This window comes from Salmo trutta, chromosome 17 (genome assembly GCF_901001165.1).
Source record: "Salmo trutta chromosome 17, fSalTru1.1, whole genome shotgun sequence".
Taxonomy (NCBI): Eukaryota; Metazoa; Chordata; class Actinopteri; order Salmoniformes; family Salmonidae; genus Salmo; species Salmo trutta.
This window is the reverse complement of record NC_042973.1, coordinates 35,055,018-35,075,898: the sequence shown is the minus strand read 5'-3', so window position 1 is coordinate 35,075,898 and position 20,881 is coordinate 35,055,018. Positions and strand designations below refer to the sequence as shown.

At 43.2% G+C, this 20,881-nt stretch overlaps 1 protein-coding gene across 1 annotated transcript in view; it reads left to right on the top strand.

Annotated features, from left to right (window-relative positions):
- LOC115152114 (GTPase HRas) overlaps positions 1-7,133 on the top strand; it is a 41,925-nt gene extending 34,792 nt beyond the window's left edge. Inside the window, exon 6 of the mRNA XM_029696642.1 lies at positions 3,924-7,133. The gene's annotated coding sequence lies outside the window, so the exon portion shown is untranslated. The remainder of the gene's footprint in view (positions 1-3,923) is intronic.
- The last annotated feature ends 13,748 nt before the right edge of the window (positions 7,134-20,881 follow it).

The window sequence follows — 20,881 nt, the reverse complement described above, 5'->3', positions numbered from 1 at the left end:
CTAGGTCAGTTGTTGTTGTTTATCTACCTTAATTGAACACACTGACTGAAATTAACCTAAATGTGTATGTGAAAATGAACATACCAAAATGAGCTGCGAAGCACACTATTATTATTTGGCCTTCTTTCGGGGCGGAGCTCATTAGAATAATACTCAGCATGCTTTGCAGTTGTTTGTTTTTACATATACATTTATATTTAATTAATTTAGCAGATACTGCTCAAGGTCCTAAACGACATCGTAACCGCCATCGATAAGAAACAATACTGTGCTGCCGTATTCATTGACCTGGCCAAAGCTTTTGACTCTGTTAATCACCACATCCTCATCGGCAGACTTAGTAGCCTTGGTTTCTCAAACGATTGCGTCGCCTGGTTCACCAACTACTTCTCTGACAGAGTTCAGTGTGTCAAATCGGAGGGCCTACTGTCTGGACCTCTGGCAGTCTCTATGGGGGTACCACAGGGTTCAATTCTTGGGCCAACTCTTTTCTCTGTATACATAAATGATGTCGCTCTTGCTGCTGGTGAATCTCTGATCCACCTCTACGCAGACGACACCATTCTGTATACTTCTGGCCCTTCTTTGGACACTGTGTTAACAACCCTCCAGACGAGCTTCAATGCCATTCAACTCTCCTTCCGTGGTCTCCAACTGCTCCTAAACACAAGTAAAACTAAATGCATGCTCTTCAACCGATTGCTGCCTGCACCTGCCCGCCCATCCAGCATAACTTCTCTGGACGGTTCTAACTTAGAATTTGTGGACAACTACAAATACCTAGGTGTCTGGTTAGACTGTAAACTCTCCTTCCAGAATCACATCAATCATCTCCAATCCAAAGTGAAATCTAGAATTGGCTTCCTATTTCGCAACAAAGCATCCTTCACTCATGCTGCCAAACATACCCTCGTAAAACTGACCATCCTACCAATCCTCGACTTCGGCGATGTCATTTACAAAATAGCCTCCAATACCCTACTTAACAAGCTGGATGCAGTCTATCACAGTGCCATCCGTTTTGTCACCAAAGCCCCATATACAACCCACCACTGCGACCTGTATGCTCTCGTTGGCTGGCCTTCACTTCATAATCGTCGCCAAACGCATTGGCTCCAGGTCATCTACAAGACCCTGCTAGGTAAAGTCCCCCCTTATCTCCGCTCACTGGTCACCATAGCAGCACCCACCTGTAGCACGCGCTCCAGCAGGTATATCTCTCTGGTCACCCCTAAAGCCAACTCCTCCTTTGGTCGTCTCTCCTTCCAGTTCTCTGCTGCCAACGACTGGAACGAACTACAAAAATCTCTGAAACTGTAAACACTTATCTCCCTCACTAGCTTTAAGCACCAGCTGTCAGAGCAGCTCACAGATCACTGCACCTGTACATAGCCCATCTATAATTTAGCCCAAACTACTACCTCTTCCCCTACTGTATTTATTTATTTTATTTATTTTGCTCCTTTGCACCATATTATTTATATTTGAACTTTGAACTTTCTTCAAACTACAAATCTACCATTCCAGTGTTTTTCTTGCTATACTTTATTTACTTTGCCACCATGGCATTTTTTGCCTTTACCTCCCTTATCTCACATCATTTGCTCACATTGTATATAGTCTTATTTTTTTCTACTGTATTATTGACTGTATGTTGCTTACTCCATGTGTAACTCTGTGTTGTTGTATGTTGTCGAACTGCTTTGCTTTATCTTGGCCAGGTCGCAATTGTAAATGAGAACTTGTTCTCAACTTGCCTACCTGGTTAAATAAAGGTGAAATAAAAAATAAAAAAACACCATAGTGCAATCAGACTTACACTGCTCAAAAAAATAAAGGGAACACTAAAATAACACATCCTAGATCTGAATGAATGAAATAATCTTATTAAAGACTTTTGTCTTTACATAGTTGAATGTGCTGACAACAAAATCACACAAAAATAATCAATGGAAATCCAATTTATCAACCCATGGAGGTCTGGATCAAAATTAAAGTGGAAAACCACACTACAGGCTGATCCAACTTTGATGTAATGTCCTTAAAACAAGTCAAAATGAGGCTCAGTAGTGTGTGTGGCCTCCACGTGCCTGTATGACCTCCCTACAACACCTGGGCATGCTCCTGATGAGGTGGTGGATGGTCTCCTGAGGGATCCCTCCCAGACCTGGACTAAAGCATCCGCCAACTCCTGGACAGTCTGTGGTGCAACGTGGCATTGGTGAATGGAGCGAGACATGATGTCCCAGATGTGCTCAATTGGATTCAGGTCTGGGGAACGGGCGGGCCAGTCCATAGCATCAATGCCTTCCTCTTGCAGGAACTGCTGACACACTCCAGCCACATGAGGTCTAGCATTGTCTTGCATTAGGAGGAACCCAGGGCCAACCACACCAGCATATGGTCTCACAAGGGGTCTGAGGATCTCATCTCGGTACCTAATGGCAGTCAGGCTACCTCTGGCGAGCACATGGAGGGCTGTGCGGCCCCCCAAAGAAATGCCACCCCACACCATGACTGACCCACCGCCAAACCGGTCATGCTGGAGGATGTTGCAGGCAGCAGAACGTTCTCCACGGCGTCTCCAGACTCTGTCACGTCTGTCACATGTGCTCAGTGTGAACCTGCTTTCATCTGTGAAGAGCACAGGGCACCAGTGGCGAATTTGCCAATCTTGGTGTTCTCTTGCAAATGCCAAACGTCTTGCACGGTGTTGGGCTGTAAGCACAACACCCACCTGTGGAAGTCGGGCCCTCATACCACCCTCATGGAGTCTGTTTCTGACCGTTTGAGCAGACACTTGTACATTTGTGGCCTGCTGAAGGTCATTTTGCAGGGCTCTGGCAGTGCTCCTCCTGCTCCTCCTTGCACAAAGGCGGAGGTAGCGGTCCTGCTGCTGGGTTGTTGCCCTCCTACGGCCTCCTCCACGTCTCCTGATGTACTGGCCTGTCTCCTGGTAGCGCCTCCATGCTCTGGACACTACGCTGACAGACACAGCAAACCTTCTTGCCACAGCTCGCATTGATGTGCCATCCTGGATGAGCTGCACTACCTGAGCCACTTGTGTGGGTTGTAGACTCCGTCTCATGCTACCACTCGAGTGAAAGCACCGCCAGCATTCAAAAGTGACCAAAACATCAGCCAGGAAGCATAGGAACTGAGAAGTGGTCTGTGGTCACCACCTGCAGAACCACTCCTTTATTGGGGGTGTCTTGCTAATTGCCTATAATTTCCACCTGTTGTCTATTCCATTTGCACAACAGCATATGACATTTATTGTCAATCAGTGTTGCTTCCTAAGTGGACAGTTTGATTTCACAGAAGTGTGATTGACTTGGAGTTACATTGTGTTGTGTTAAGTGTTCCCTTTATTTTTTTGAGCAGTGTATTATACGAATGGAGGGTGAAAGGGAGCACACAAAATGGTGAACAGCTGTAATAAAAAATATTAAAAAAAAATTTAAAAAAAAATATATATATATATATATAAATATATAAATAAATAAATAAATAAATTATAGCTCTCGAATGCATCTGGTTACAAAATAATTGGAGTGTAGTTCAGCCCAGTGTAATACAAATGACTAAATACTCAAAAGTAATTTAAATACTGCCCATATCTGATCTCAAGAATAATCAACAACATAGTTCATCCAGCACAGCCAGAAGAGGACTGGCCCCCCTCAGAGCCTGGTTCATCTCTAGGTTTCTTTCTAGCTTCCTGCCTTTCTAGGTTTTTCTTAACCACTATGCTTCTGCATTGCTTGCTCATTGGGGTTCTAGGCTGGGTGTTTGTATAGCACTTTGTGACAACTGCTAATTTCTTAAAATTACTTCAATAAAATACATTTGATTCATTTATTCACAGCAGAGACGCTGAGTCCTTACACAATGTCTTAATAATGTATCCTTCTCTCCCACAGCTCACCAATTCACGGTGAGGAGTGGACCTATGGCGCGTAGTGGCAGCATGGACTTGAAGACTGACGGTGGAAGCTGAAACAACAACAACAAACTTTGAAACTAGAGGACGGTCAAAGAAAGGCAGAGCAAGCAGATGCATCAACAAGCTATCTGTGTACCGTAGACGTTTGGGAGAGGAGTACCTTGCCCCTGCCAGGCCAGGCTGTGCCATGCTAGTCTCGTCTAGACTAGGCTGTCTGTCCCCTCTTTTTGAGTCCATGTCTGCCAGAGCAACACCACTAATGACTGTTTTTCTCCAGTGTGATCATGCCGAGCATCTCCAATAAGTTCCTGCGAAGTTATTGTTTAACAGTCTCAACACTGGTCTTAAAGGGGGGTGTCACCAACCCCTGGTGAGTCCCCCCACCACCTCCTCACACCTCAAAACCCAGATTTTACATTTGACCCCTGAAAAGAGTGGGCAGTAGTTGCCTATATACCCATGCCTAATTAACCTCCCCCAGCCTCCCTGTTCCACTCTAGAGGGGCTCTGCAGAAACCTCATTATTATGGATACAAGTAGGGGACAGAGCATGATACAAGACACACCACATAGGAATGGTGCCTTTTTTTAGTCCAGCCGTCAAACCTAACTTTCTTTTCTTCTTAAACACATTTGTTTTTGCTATGTGATTTTTGTTGTGATTGAAGGTGGTCATGCTCAGCGCTGTAAAGTAAGTCAGGATGTTTATTTTGTGTGATGGGAGGTTGCCATTTTAAGACCTGTCTTGGGTGGAGAAGTGAGTGGTACATGAGTGATGTTTTACTTTCTGTTGCCTTCAAGGTTGGGCTGAATTGTGGTTGGAGGCTGGGAGACTAAAGTCATTGCTTGGTCCATGCAGTGCCATTTATTTATCATGGAATGGTTACGCAGCGAAAGATTCGTACACAGCTTTTCAAGGAAGTAGAACAAAATATGCTTTGAGCTTGATTACCGGTGGCATTAATTTCTTTCAAGTTCCTTTGCTTAAATAACTTCCTGGTGTTTAGTATAGTTTTCCAGTTGTAGATAGCAGGTATCAGTCTTCCCTGTGTTTTTATTAAGGCTCAGGAAATAGGAATGTCCAGAAATGCCTCGCCTTTTGATCCTGGAACATAAGATAGAATGACAGAATTTCAACTTCACAGATTGTAATGCACAAGACCTGCCTTAAATTACTGCTAATATGCGGGATAAAACTGGTTGTTTGGCCACAGTAACCGTCTCTCTCATTCTACTCACTACTGCTGCCTCAGAAAGATATCTGGTTCCCTGAGAAGATGATTTTATTTAAGATAGTCATGTCTGAGCCAACTTCTATTGGAAGAAAAGTCAGCGGAAAACATTCTTCATTTCAGGGGTTCTCGTGATATTTCTCAATATTGAATGGTGTAGGTAGGACTACTAGCCTTTGTGCTCTCTACAGCACTAACATCAGCATAGGGCTGACAGTACAAATGAACACTGCTTGGTCCTGTTTAACTTGCCTTATTTGTTAGCTAGTACTTCATGCCCTGTACATGTTAGAGCAGTAAGTTTGTTGGAAGCAAGTGTTTCTGTGGTGGTCTGTGTTTGCTTTCCTCTGTGGATAACTGTTGTTGTGAATGACTTATGACGATTGGAGATTGTTTTCCTCATGTCTGGAGGGAAAGAAGGAGCACAAACAAACTCTGAAACACTCCAACCAGATGTGATTTTGTACTGCATGCCCTGTCTGAGTAGTTAGATTGTTTATGTTTTAGTCCAAACTAAGTATGTTTAATGACTCCAATCTTAATTCATTAAGTGTTCTGGGTTTTTTTTACTGTAAAGGGCCACTTTATTTCGATTTCCTCCTCTTGTTTTTGAAGGTACTTATTCCCACAGTTCAGCCACAGTGACCCAGTAGAACATTGTGATGCCTCATTAGACTTCTGTCAAAGCCAAGTCAACACCCCTTGACCTCTTGTGTAGAAGATAGACCTAAATGTTGGAAAATAATCATTTTATTTTGTTTCTAGAAATGCTTAATTTCACTCTGACTTTTTGCTGCTATCATACATGTGAGTGGTGTTCCTTAGTATACGTACAGTAGGTGCTCTTGTATGTGGTTTTCCAGGAGCTCCCCCTCCAACAAACACTCTGCTGAGTTGCCCCCTATCTTGCCTGAACACAATAACACCTGTTGGCATATAAGGGCTTTTTGACCTGCACCCTCTACCATGAGAGGGCCCTGCAGTCAGACAAGACTCCCCCAGATCCTGTCACCTTTCCTGGTTTGCTACCCTTCATATGACCCCTTGGATCCAGGGAATGGACAAACTGTCATGGAGGTGGGCTGTGGTCTAAGGATGAAGACACCAGGCTTGGTGCCGTAACCTCAGACGACAGCCACTACACTTATTCTGGCTCTGTCTGGATATAACTTCTCCACTGCATTGTGTGGACCACAGATTATATTCTGGAGCTCTGAGGGATTCCGAGACTGGGACGATGTTGACCTTGTATAGGTTGATTCTCAATCATTTTTTTGTGGGGGGGGTCAAACTGATCAAACTGTGAAAAAAGGTGCATTTTAACAGAAAATATTGTTTGTTCTATTAATATATGGCACTCCATAACCGTATAAAGTAAATCTATTCTGTACCTTGAAAAATAAATAACCGATCTTAAATCTTTGTCCACATAGTGATCTACTGGGTAACGTTAAACAAATCAGACATGCTATGTAACTTGTGTATCAGGTGGACCTCTGGTGATCGAAGACATGTACTGTACAGTTGTCTGAACTATAGTTGCCAGTTATATGCCAGTTAATTATTTTCTACCATTTCCCTTCCCTTGTCTGACTGTACTATATTGTACACTGACTGACAGGCAGTGATGGACACACATCTAAAGGTAAATTCTTACAAACTGGACATCAGTTGTCATCAAGAGGAATACAAGACCAGCAGGCCACTGGTAATCATGTCTGAATGGAGGGGAGATTGGGGGGGAGATTGGGGGGGGGGGGGGGTTTGCCCAAGTACTGAAATCACATAAAGGGCTTGCTTCTCCCTGTAAAACTAGTTTGAACAAGCGAGAGAAGACGTGGGTTTGGAAGTTTGATTGTGAAAATATCAACTGTTTGAACTATTTAAGATGTATTTACTCTAACAAAATAGCAAATGTACAGCAGGGCAGGAATAAAGATGTCAAGATAAACTCATTTACCTGACTGACCGTAGTTATTTTAGCTACCATCTCTCCTCTCTCCCCCCTCAGTCCATCCCTCTCTCCTCTCCCCCCTCAGTCCTTCCCTCTCCCCCCTCAGTCCTTCCCTCTCCCCCCTCAGTCCTTCCCTCTCCCCCCTCAGTCCTTCCCTCTCTCCTCTCCCCCTCAGTCCATCCCTCTCTCCAGGCTAAAATATTAATGTAAATACTATGAACACCACATTTGTTTTTAGTGCAAAAACAAGGAATTTGTTTGTGGGGAATTTTACAAGATTCATTGGAGCAGTTAAATATAACTATTTATCCACATGATGTAAGATGTCTAGTGATCAGAGCAGAAGTGTGCAAATCACAGTAACAAACTGAATTGATAGCACAGGTTACAGAGTTAAGAATATGTAAAATGCACAAAAATGCAATACTACACTGTCACGAAATATCTCTTAATCTGGATAAAGATGATGTAATTTATCCCCTGTGACCTAAATTCTAGTCTATCCTACACCCTTTCCAGTGAGTGAAATGGTGTTTTTTATTTCTCCACAAGAGGGCACAAAAGCTCTTTCAGAAGGAATGTGATGATCATAATTGTGTTTTTCAGTTAAAATAATAACAAAGGCTGTGTTTACACTGCTACCCTAAGAACCCAAATCAAAAAAATTTCCCCCTGGTTGTCCACTCAAAATTTTACATGTGAGCCATATTTAAATGTATATTTTAGTCAGTCACAGGGCATGTTCCTCTGCCCAGGCGTTGCTGACTCCTGACAGATCTTAGGTATTTTACGTATCAGCTAACTATATAGGGCTCCGGAGTTGCGCAGCGGTCTAATGCACTGCACCTCGGTGCTAGAGATGTCACTACAGACCCTGGTTTGAATCCAGGCTGTATCACAACCGGCCGTGATTGGGAGTCCCATAGGGCGGCGCACAATTGGCCCAGCGTCGTCCGGGTTAGGGTTTGGCCGGGGTAGGCCGTCATTGTAAATAAGAATTTGTTCTTAACTGACTTGCCTATTAAATAAAGGATAAATAAATGTTATAGCAATCTGACAGTCGATGAGCAGCGGAACACGACCACACTGATGCGGCCTCTGAGTCCTTAGGAAACTATGCAGTATTTTATGTATTATTTCTTACATTGTTACCCCCAGGAAATCTTAAGTCTTATTACATACAGCCGGAAAGAGCTATTGGATATAAGAGCGAAGTCAACCTACCAACATTACGACCAGGAATACGACTTTCCAGAACATTTACATTTAAGTCATTTAGCAGACGCTCTTATCCAGAGCGACTTACAAATTGGTGCATTCACCTATAATATCCAGTAGAACAACCACTTTACAATAGTGCATCTAAATCTTTTAAAGGGGGGGGGGTTAGAAGTATTACTTTATCCTATCCCAGGTATTCCTTAAAGAGGTGGGGTTTCAGGTGTCTCCGGAAGGTGGTGATTGACTCCGCTGTCCTGGCGTCGTGAGGGAGCTTGTTCCACCATTGGGGTGCCAGAGCAGCGAACAGTTTTGACTGGGCTGAGCGGGAACTGTGCTTCCTCAGAGGTAGGGAGGCGAGCAGGCCAGAGGTGGATGAACGCAGTGCCCTTGTTTGGGTGTAGGGCCTGATCAGAGCCTGAAGGTACGGAGGTGCCGTTCCCCTCACAGCTCCGTAGGCAAGCACCATGGTCTTGTAGCGGATGCGAGCTTCAACTGGAAGCCAGTCCTCTGTTGGACCGCCACCCAGGACAATGGATCTTATCCCAGAAGCCGACCCAAAACAACGGCGCCACAGAAGGGGCAGACGGAGGCTCCGTAGACATGCACATCTCCCACCGCTCCCGAGTATACTACTCGCCAATGTCCAGTCTCTTGATAACAAGGTAGACGAAATTCGAGCAAGGGTTGCCTTCCAGAGAGACATCAGAGATTGTAACGTTCTCTGTTTCACGGAAACATGGCTCTCTTGGGATATGTTGTCGGAATCAGTTCAGCCACCGGGCTTCTCCATGCATCGTGTCGACAGAGATAAACACTTCTCTGGGAAGAGGAAGGGTGGGGGTGTATGCTTCATGATTAATGACTCAAGGTGTAATCATAAAAACATAGAGGAACTCAAGTCCTTCTGCTCACCCGACCTAGAATTCCTTGAAAAGAAATGCCTGTCATATTACCTCCCAAGAGAATTCTCATCAGTTATCGGTACAGCTGTGTACATTCCCCCTCACGCAGACACCACGACGGCCCTCAAGAAATTTCACTGGACTCTATGTAAACTGGAAACCATATATCCCGAGGCTGTATTTATTGTAGCTGGGGATTTTAACAAAGCAAATTTGAGAATACGGCTACCTAAATTCTATCAGCATATTGATTGCAGTACTCGCGGGGGTAATACACTCGATCACTGCTACTCTAACTTCCACGATGCATACAAAGCCTTCCCCTGACCTCCCTTTGGCAAATCCAACCACAACGTCATCTTACACCTACCGTCTTAAAGGCAGATACTCAAACAGGATGTACCAGTGACTAGAACCATTCAACGCTGGTCTGACCAATCGGAATCCACGCCTCAAGATTGTTTTGATCACGTGGACTGGGATATGTTCCGGTCGGATATGTTCCAGTCGCACAAAACTGAAAGCGCGAACCATCGCATTTAACCATGGAAAGAGGTCTGGGAATTTGGCTGAATATAAACAGTGTAGTTATTCCCTCCACAAGGCAATCAAACAAGCAAAATCCCGGTACAGGGACAAAGTGGAGTCGCAATTCAATGGCTTAGACACGAGACGTATATGGTAGGGTCTACAGGAAATCACGGACTACATAAAGAAAACCAGGCACGTCACAGACACCGACGTCACACTTCCAGACAAACTAAACACCTTCTTTGCCCGCTTTGAGGATAATACAGTGCCACCGTCGCAGCCCGCTAACAAGAACTGCGCCCCTCCCTCTCCTCCTCTGTGGCCGACGTGAGTAAAACATTTAAACGCCATCTGCTGGCCCAGATGGCATCCCTAGCTGCGTCCTCAGAGAATGCGCAGACCAGCTGGCTGGTGTGTTTACGGACATATTCAATCACTCCCTATCCCATTCTGCTGTCCTCACATGCTTCAAGATGGCCAACATTGTTCCTGTACCCAAGAAGACAAAGAACTGAAATAAATGACTATCGCCCCATAGCACTCACTTCTGTCATCATGAATTGCTTTGAGAGACTAGTCAAGAATCATATCACCTCCACCTTACTGGCCACCCTAGACCCACTTCGGTTTGCATACCGCCCCATCAGGTCCACAGACGATGCAATCGCCATCACACTGCACACTGCCCTATCCCATCTGGACAAGAGGAATACCTTTGTAAGAATGCTGTTCATTGACTACAGCTCAGCATTCAACACCATAGTACCCTCCAAGCTCATCATCAAGCTGGAGTCCCTGGGTCTCAACCCTTCCCTGTGCAATTGGGTCCTGGACTTTGACGGGCTGCCCCCAGGTGGTGAAGGAATGAAACAACATCTCCACTTCATTGACCTGCAACACTGGGGCCCAACAAGGGTGCGTACTCAGCCCCCTCCTGTACTCCCTGTTCACCCATGACTGTGTGGCCATGCACGCCTCCAACTCAATCATCAAGTTTTCAGACGACACAACCGTAGTGTGCTTGATCACCAACAACGACAAGACAGCCTACAGAAAAACAACCTCTCACTCAACATCAACAAAACAAAGGAGATGATTGTGGACTTCAGGAAACAGCAGAGGGAGCACCCCCCTATCCACATCAAAGGGACAGCAGTGGAGAGGGTGGAAAGCTTTAAGTTCCTCGGCGTACACATCACAGACAAACTGAAATGGTCCACCCACAGACAGTGTGGTGAAGAAGGCGCAGCAGCCCCTCTTCAACCTCAGGAGGCTGAAGAAATTTCGCTTGTCACCCAAAACCCTGACAAACTTTTACAGATGCATAATCGAGAGCATCCTGTTGGACTGTATCACAGCCTGGTACAGCAACTGCGCCACCCTCAACTGCAAGACTCTCCAGAGGGTGGTACGGTCTGCACAATGCATCACCTGGGGCAAACTACCTGTCCTCCATGACACCTGCACCCCCCGATGTCACAGGAAAGCCAAAAAGATCAAGGACAACAACCATCTGAGCCACTGCCTGTTCACACCGCTACCATCCAGAAGGTGATGTCAGTGAAGGTGTATCAAAGCTGGGACCGAGAGACTGAAAAACAGCTATCAGACTGCTAAACAGCTATCACTAACTCAGAGAGGCTGCTGCCTACATAGAGACCTAATCCCTGGCCACTTACTCATATCACATGTACAGTTGAAGTCGGAAGTTTACATACACTTAGGTTGGAGTCATTATAACTCGTTTTTCAACCACTCCACAAATTTCTTGTTAACTATAGTTTTGGCAAGTCGGTTAAGACATCTACTTTGTGCAATTTTTCCAACAATTGTTTACAGACAGATTATTTCACTTATACTTCACTGTATCACAATTCCAGTGGGTCAGACGTTTACATACACTAAGTTGACTGTGCCTTTAAACAGCTTGGAAAATTCCAGAAAATGATGTCATGGCTTAAGAAGCTTCTTATAGGCTAATTGACGTAATTTGAGTCAACTGGAGGTGTACCTGTGGATGTATTTCAAGGCCTACCTTCAAACTCAGTAACTCTTTGCTTGACATCATGGGAAAATCAAAAGAAATTAGCGAAGTCCTCAGAAAGAAATTGTAGGACCTTGTGGAGATGCTGGAGGAAACGGGTACAAACGTATCTATATCCACAGTAAAACGAGTCCTATATCGACATAAACTGAAAGGCCGCTCAGCAAGGAAGAAGCCACTGCTCCAAGACCACCATAAAAAAGCCAGACTACGGTTTGCAACTGCACATGGGGACAAAGATCGTACTTTTTGGAGAAATGTCCTCTGGTCTGATGAAACAAAAATAGAACTGTTTGGCCATAATGACCATAGTTATGTTTGGAGGAAAAAGAGGGAGGCTTGCAAGCTGAAAAACACCATCCCAACCGTGAAGCACGGGGGTGGCAGCATCATGTTGTGGGGGTGCTTTGCTACAGGAGGGACTGGTGCACTTCACAAAATAGATGGCATCATGAGGACGGAAAATGATGTGGATATATTGAAGCAACATCTCAAAACATCAGTCAGGACGTTAAAGCTTGGTCGCAAATGGGTCTTCCAAATGGACAATGACCCCAAGCATACTTCCAAAGTTGTGGCAAAATGGCTTAAGGACAACAAAGTCAAGATATTGGAGTGGCCATCACAAAGCCCTGACCTCAATCCTACAGAAGATATGTGGGCAGAACTGAAAAAGCGTGTGCGAGCAAGGAGGCCTACAACCCTGACTCAGTTACACCAGCTCTGTCAGGAGGAATGGGCCAAAACTTACCCAACTTATTGTGGGAAGCTTGTGGAAGGCTACCCAAAACGTTTGACCCAAGTTAAACAATTTAAAGGCAATACTACCAAATACTAATTGAGTGTATGTAAACTTCTGACCCACTGGGAATGTGATGAAAGAAATCAAATCTGAAATAAATCAATCATTCTCTCTACTATTATTCTGACATTTCATATTCTTAAAATAAAGTTGTGATCCTAACTGACCTAAGACAGGGGATTTGTACTTGGATTAAATGTTAGGAATTGTGAAAAATTTTGTTTAAATGTATTTGGCTAAGGTGTATGTAAACTTCCGACTTCATCTGAATATACTGTATTTTATACCATCTATTGCACCTTGCCTATGCCGCTCGGCTGTCGCTCATCCATATATTTATATGAACATATTCTCATTCACCCCTTTAGATTTATGTGTATTAGGTAGTTGTGGGGAATTGTTAGATATTACTGCACTGTCGGAACTAGAAGCACAAGCATTTCGCTACACTCACATTAACGTCTGCTAACCATGTGTATGTGACCAATAAGATTTGATTTAAAGTAGTACACATATGTAATGCTCATGTGCAAAAAAACAAAACAAAACACTTCAGAGCAAAAATATCTGATCTGAGCATCCACATAGAGGTCACATGGAGGATCAGGTTTGTTACAGGATTCAGATCCACATATGGAGGTGTTATAAATCGGAAGTCAACGATCAGGTTCCATGTGTTGTTTTCTGTTTACCCATTAGGTAAAAGAGCTGATGGATTTCAGATATGCAAAATAATTTGCAAAAGATTTGAATTGGGCTGCCTGTGTAAACTCAAAGTTTATTACTTATATTAGGAGCCCAGACACAACAGAGTTGATGGAAGGAACTGAGCTGTTCGCATCTCAACTGGTCTTTATCGACAAGGCTCGGGAACAGTTTGACTTTCTCTTTCTTCCTCACACACAGAGGGCATTTTTACCAAGACTCACAAAGAAAATGGATATTTCTATTTTGTTCAGCATAGTTTTACAAATAAAGACTTTATTGAATGTTGATTGTGACCGAAATGAAAAGACAACAAAAGAAACATAATTCCACAAGATACTCTTGACCTAAAAGTGAATTGTGCCACAAAATGTTTTATTGAACATTATTATAGTATTTTCCAGTGTTGCAAATAACTGGTTCTCCAATTTTGAGTGAAAGGTAAGCAATTGATTTTAACAGTGCTCCATCCCAAATACAGGGCCTTTAGAAAGTATTCATATCCCTTGACTTATTCCACAATTTGTTGTTACAACCTGAATTCAAAATGGATGAAATATTATTTTTCTTATCCATGTACACACAAAACCCCATAATGACAAAGTGAAAACATGATTTTAGAAATGTTTGCAAATTTATTGAAAATGAAATACAGAAATATGTAATTTACATAAGTATTCACACCCCTGAGTCAATAATTTGTAGAAGCACATTTGGCAGGGATAACAGCTATGAGTATTTCTGGGTAAGTCACTAAGAGCTTTCCACACCTGGATTGTGCAACATGTGCCCATTATTCTTTTAAAAATTCTTCAAGCTCTGTCAAATTTGTAGTTGATCATTGCTAGACAACCATTTTCAGGTCTTGCCGTAGATTTAAGTCAAAACTGTAGCTCGGCCACACAGGAACATTCACTATGTTCTTGGTAAGCAACTCCAGTGTAACTCCATTTGGCCTTGTGTTTTAGGTTATTGTCCTGATGAAAAGTTAATTCCCAGTATCTGGTTGATAGCAGGCTGAACCAGGTTTTCCTATAGGATTTTTCCTGTGCTTAGCTCCATTCTGTTTCTTTTTCATCCTGAAAAATTCTCCAGTCCATAATGATTACAAGCATACCCAAAACATGATGCAGCCACCACTATGCTTGAAAATATGGAGAGTGGTACACAGTAATGCGATGTATTGGATTTGCCCCAAACAAAAACATTTTGTATTCAGGACACAAAGTGAATTGCTTTGCCACATTTTTTGCAGTATTACTTTAGTGCATTGTTGCAAACAGGATGTATGTTTTGGAATATGTGTATTCTGTACAGGCTTCCTTCTTTTCACTAGCTAGGTTTCCATCCAATTGTCAACAGATTTTCATGTGAATATTAAAAAATATGCATAAAAACAATATGCACATTTTCCCACCAGAGATGTTTCCATCAAATTGACTTGTTGCAAGAGTAGTAGGCTACAACCGCAACAGAGCATCTAAGTGTATTAAATATTCCGCTAAACTCTAGCTACTGACTGGGAAATTATTGTTTACATAACTTTGAGTGATGTAGTGCAGGCTAAAAAAGTAGAATATTACACAACACAACAAACACCTTCACCCAACATCTGTCAATCAACATCACGTGTCTGTCTTCTAGGCGGGCGCTATCTTCTTATATTTTTATTTGCAGATCGCAACCATTTACATTACATTTACGTCATTTAGCAGACGCTCTTATCCAGAGCGACTTACAAATTGGTGCATTCACCTTATGATATCCAGTGGAACAACCACTTTACAATAGTACATCTATATCTTTTTTTGGGAGGGGGGGGTAGAAGGATTACTTTAGCCTATCCCAGGTATTCCTTAAAGAGGTGGGGTTTCAGGTGTCTCTGGAAGGTGGTGATTGACTCCGCTGTCCTGGCGTCGTGAGGGAGCTTGTTCCACCATTGGGGTGCCAGAGCAGCGAACAGTTTTGACTGGGCTGAGCGGGAACTGTGCTTCCGCAGAGGGAGAGGTAGGGAGGCGAGCAGGCCAGAGGTGGATGAACGCAGTGCCCTTGTTTGGGTGTAGGGCAACCGTGTGGTGCATACACTGCCACCTACTGTACCGGAGTGTGAGGCCATCCACAGTCTCCCAATTCATCTATTCCTCTCATCTAGCTCTGTGTTTCTACCTACTGTTCTGGAATGTGCGTTCATTAAACTTGCCCTACCACCTAACCCTACACCCATTAAAAAACTTCACCACTATTCCACTGCTTGGCCCTATCTGATCCAACACCGGGCCGGCAGCCTGGGAGGATGGGACACTCCTGCTCAACACAGCTTGTAACTCTTCTGCAGTTAAATCTCATACACCCAAGTACTTCTCTGCAGCTGCCACCACATCTATTTTCTGTGATTTACGTACCATTTCTGCAGCACAGTTCATAACCATGGCTATGAACGCTTAGAATTCAATCTTACTGAACTACATGTCATTCCTATCACTCTCTATTGGCCTCGGCCTACTCACAGGGATCCTCTTAGGATCCCTCGTCCTGGACCCATCTGCCACTATTACTGTTTTCCCTGCCTCAGCATACGACACCTGTAGCAACCTCAACCTGCTTTTCTCTCACCGGACACTTCTGATCTCCAGCACCATGAGTACCCCTACATTTAACACACACAACCTCTTCCACCAGTACTACACAATCGTTTGTCTCATGTCCTCCTGCACACTTCTCACATCTAGGAATCTCCCTCCTACACACTGATGCAACATAGGCTTGGCACCTAAAACACTGTAATGGGTTCAGGACAAAAGCTCTCACGGTGTAACTGACAAATCCTAACTTAACATTTTCAGGGAAAGACTCCGCATCAAAACTTAGCAGAACAGACAATCTTTTCTCTGTTTCAACACACTCTCCACCAGGTCTGCGTCGCACCAAATGGTGGACGTCAGAGACACCGGGAATCTTTCATTTCAATTGCTCCTCCCCAACACTTAACAGCACCCCAGTTATCACTCTTTTCAATGGCACCCTGCTCCAGAGAACAAAGCAAGTCACAGTACTTGTCCCTAGGCGTTTAGTATGAAGCGCCTGCTCCCTCTGGATGGTAGAAAAACAAAAAAATCATCATGAGTTAACTTCGAGTTGCTTTCACCAACTCAACAGTCCCCAACCTCTTCTCCACCCAACCTAACACCACATCTGGATCCACCTTCTCTCCCCCCAAAAAACTCACACCCAATGTGCCAGAATCATCTTTATCATCATCAGGACGAGGCTCAATCTTGGGGGTCTTCACCACACCTACCACTAGGTGTAATAGTAGATGTTGCCTTCTTCTTTCCTTCTTTCTGTTTTCCTGCCATGCTGGATTCCCTTCCTTTGACGTCGTCTTCTTCCCACCCATCTTCACTCTCCTCAGGTGTAGTGGTAGATGTCTTCTTTCATCATTTAATTTTCTGTTTTCCTGCCATGCTCAACATACTTTCATTCCAAATCAAATCAAATCAAAGTTTATTTGTCATGTGCGCCAAATACAACAGGTGTAGACCTTACAGTGAAATGCTTACTTACAGGCTCTAACCAATAGTGCAAAAAAGGTGTTAGGTGAACAACAGGTAAGTAAAGAAATAAAACAACAGTAACAAGACAGGCTATATACAGTAGCGAGGGTATAAAAGTAGCGAGGCTACATACAGACACCGGTTAGTCAGGCTGATTGAGGTAGTATGTACATGTAGATATAGTTAAACTGACTATGCATATATGATGAACAGAGTAGCAGTAGTGTAAAAGAGGGGTTGGCGGGTGGTGGGTGGTGGGTGGCGGGACACAATGCAGATAGCCAGGGTAGCCAATGTGCGGGAGCACTGGTTGGTCGGCCCAATTGAGGTAGTATGTCATGAATTGACCTCCACGCTCTGCCGTCGCATGCTGTCTATTTTCCCTGCCATCTTCCTTTAGTCCGTCATTTACCTTCGCGGGAGCTAGCTACATTACGATTTCCTTTTTCTTTCTGCAAACGGCGGGAAATTCATGGAAGTAAGTTTCACCGGGCTGGCAGATGTAGCATTGTGGGCAGCCTGGAGACTGGATAAATCTTTTTTTTCCATAATCTAATTGTTCTTTGTTTTGGACCAGATTGAAGACAACTGTTGGTCTCTCAGGTAAGAATTATCCTGAGTTAGCGTTTATGGCTACTAAACCCCGAGTAGTATTATGTGGACTTATTCAGCAGGTTTAAATATTTAGAATAGAAATAGGCTATTTGCTGATGCAATTATTTTCCACTTGCCAAAGAATCTTGTATGCTTCTACAATATTTATATGAAAGTTCTGAATGTTATTTATTTCTGTATGATCTGAAACCACGACATCCTTAAAATAAAATCTTAAATCATATCAGCAGCCAGGCACAATATCACAATATCACAATATAAATTGGCAAAATATCTTTAAATTAATAATTCTGTGAACTGTCTTGTGCAATTTTTAAATTGACATTGTTAGCAGAGGTGTCAGCTAGAGATAACGTGCAGAAGCTTGCAGGGATTTGTAGTTTTGCATGATGTCTACTTTAATGCTAATTAGAATTATTGAATCTGAGAGTAAATAGAACCGAATATATTGATAAAAGTCACTTTGTCCAAGAGAGATTTACATGGTTATTAAAATGTCACGCCAGGGTAAGCCTACACGAAAGACAGACCTTATTTTAAGCTTTTCTAAAATCCCCTGTGGAAAAGCGATTGGAACCATTTCCCTGTTTGACCGCTAGGTTTTATGGGTATTAGGACTCCATTGTTGGGCCCTATTGACCTCACAATAGGCCAGATTTCTAGTAACTTACATTGGTGCTGAAACTTGAAGCAGCTGCAGCACAATGAATTGGAAATGGACAGCTCATGGTGCTGAAAGTAGGCAAATTCGAGTGAGCATAATTCATTTTAACGTCATCATTTTAATTAAGTTTTACTAACAAGAAGGCTTTGTGTTGGAGCCTATTTCTCCCTATTTAAGAAATAAGTATGCCTACCTGTTTGACAGACGAAATTAGGCTACAGGCTGCTATATCCATAGATTTGTAGGTTAGTTCTTCCACCCACCATGCACTCTTTAAATAGTCTACCTCCATGTCAGTGAAGGGCTGTTAAGTTAAAACCAAGACTCGAGTTAAGGGAATGCAATAGGCCTACTTTTTATTAAAGAAAATGGCAACAACAAAAAAATATGAAAAAAACAACAGGCTTACGCACACAAGGTAAACCAGATGGATGGGGAAGAAATGTGGGTGTAATGAGCGGAAATAACCAGACCACAACCACAACTCACTGTTAGCCCTCGGGGGATGTTTAGTTAAGCATTTAAACAAGCAATTAAACAAATATAAAACTCCCATAAAGAATCAGTAAGAAAAAAAGAAAACAACAACAACCAGGGAAGGTAAGAGAAGGGATTGTTTGGGATCGGGGTCCAATTAATGAAAATAAACAAAAGGTCCCTCCTCTTCGACACACCTAATCCTTCCTAACACAGTCTAAACCCTAACCCACTGTCCTACCTGGTTCCAAGAACATACAAGGGTGACACCCGCCCGGCTAACCTAGTGTATAAAACAATGGGTTATCTATGTGGGAATGTACACCCATGGGCAGGTCTACCTTTTCCCTTCTCCAGGACCTAGGTAGGGTGGAGTACATCAGGAGGACAGGCTGAAACACAAACAAAGATAAATTAAAACAACAAATCATCAACTAGCCAAAAAACAAGTCTCTCTCTCTCCAATCAGCTACAGCTGCCAGGACTCCGGACCGAAGCCACGCCCACCATCGTTAGCCGCAACTCAGTACACCAGTAATGCCTAGGACACAAACACACTAACATGGGAAAATGGGGAGCAAGAAAAACGTGTCACACATAACACATCTCATATTTAATTATTTGCAAACAAGAACAGTTTCGTTGCAAACAACAAGACACTGATTTGGCATTGGAGAAATATGACACGATGAACACTTATAGGCTTATACTTCTGTCTATTCTTAGCCTGTAATTTGTGCTGTATTAAAACATATGTACAATTACGTAGAAATGTTTATAAAAGGCAACGTTTTCTCGGACCTACAAATACGATCACTGATATAATGCGTTTACTATAAAGGAGATCTTACCACCCCTACTCTTGTTCACCGTGTTCTGCGAACCCACAACCTTCTGGCCCGGAGCCCTGTGCGATATCAACATGAATGTGTTACCATGTAAATCTTACAGGACGAAGAATAGTTTCTAAAACTGCATATCTAAGGCTCTGGTCTGTCCAAGAAGTGAGGGTAAATGATCAGTCTTGTCATGATCTGTCTTAGCTGACTTTTATAAAACAAAAATAAGAACCTAAAGCAAACAGCACCACCCTGTGGTTTTGTGGCAAATGGCAATGATTGAATCTGAATGTAGATAGACCATTATTTGGCTGAGGCACTGCGTGCATGTTCTCTTTTTCTAGGATCCTTGAGGAAAAAATCTTATTGAACTTTAAAACAATGAAGTTGAATAATTCCACTGGGGACAGCAAAGTCAGCAGGCTCAACTACATCGCAAACCATTGTCGTTTCTACTGGGAATCCCACAAGGGCGGCGCATGTGACAAATGGAATTCAATTTGATTTTAAAGTTATCGCACCTCATTCAGTTTTCACTTTTGACACAAATGAACTAGGCTGATATATAGAAGGTTACTGGCCGTCTCAAATGTTTCATTTGTTTGACTAGAGAATGTTTTCTGAGTGAGTCCGTAGATAGCTTACCTGTCCTCCTTCCCCTGATGGCCCCAGATGAGTGATAGTGCTGGATAGATCTCCACCATACCACTTTGACCTACTGAGTACTTTAAAATCAGAGATGAAGCAAAGGAGAGTTGAAGAGGTGGCTGTTCCAGGATTGCTGGGACATGTCTTCCTTTGAAGTAGGTAGAAGTTGCCCATAATAACTGATACTGGATCAGATATCTTTGCAACAGCTTATTGATTATGTTCAGGACTAGTTGGAGGCTGATCTGATCCAAGATCTGTAGTTTGGCCCTGACTTCATCACACTTCCCTGTGCCACCCAGGAGGGCACTGGTCAGATTGAGGTCAACTATAGATGGGGTGTGGACAGCTTCTGGCTGCAGAAACACTGGCTGTTGATGTACTTCTTCATCATGACCCCATGGAACTACACCACAGGCTCCACGCGCAGGGTCAGGCTCAGACCCGCTACCTACTTACAACACCCTCCAAGACCACACCTCAGGTAGCATGCACATAGTCACAGGTTATCTTCCACAGAGTCATGGATATGGTTATACACAAGGGCATTCATCAAATCAAACCAATTCAAAATACACTATTACATTTGTGATATGGAATTGTTCTGTTAAAAAACATTGATGTAATGTTTACATTAGTTAATATCACATTTCACTGTGGATGTTGTTCATACTGTCTTTTACATTAATTACCGCACAATGTGAAAATGTATTATTATATCCGGTGTCGTGTCTTTGGCTATACCGG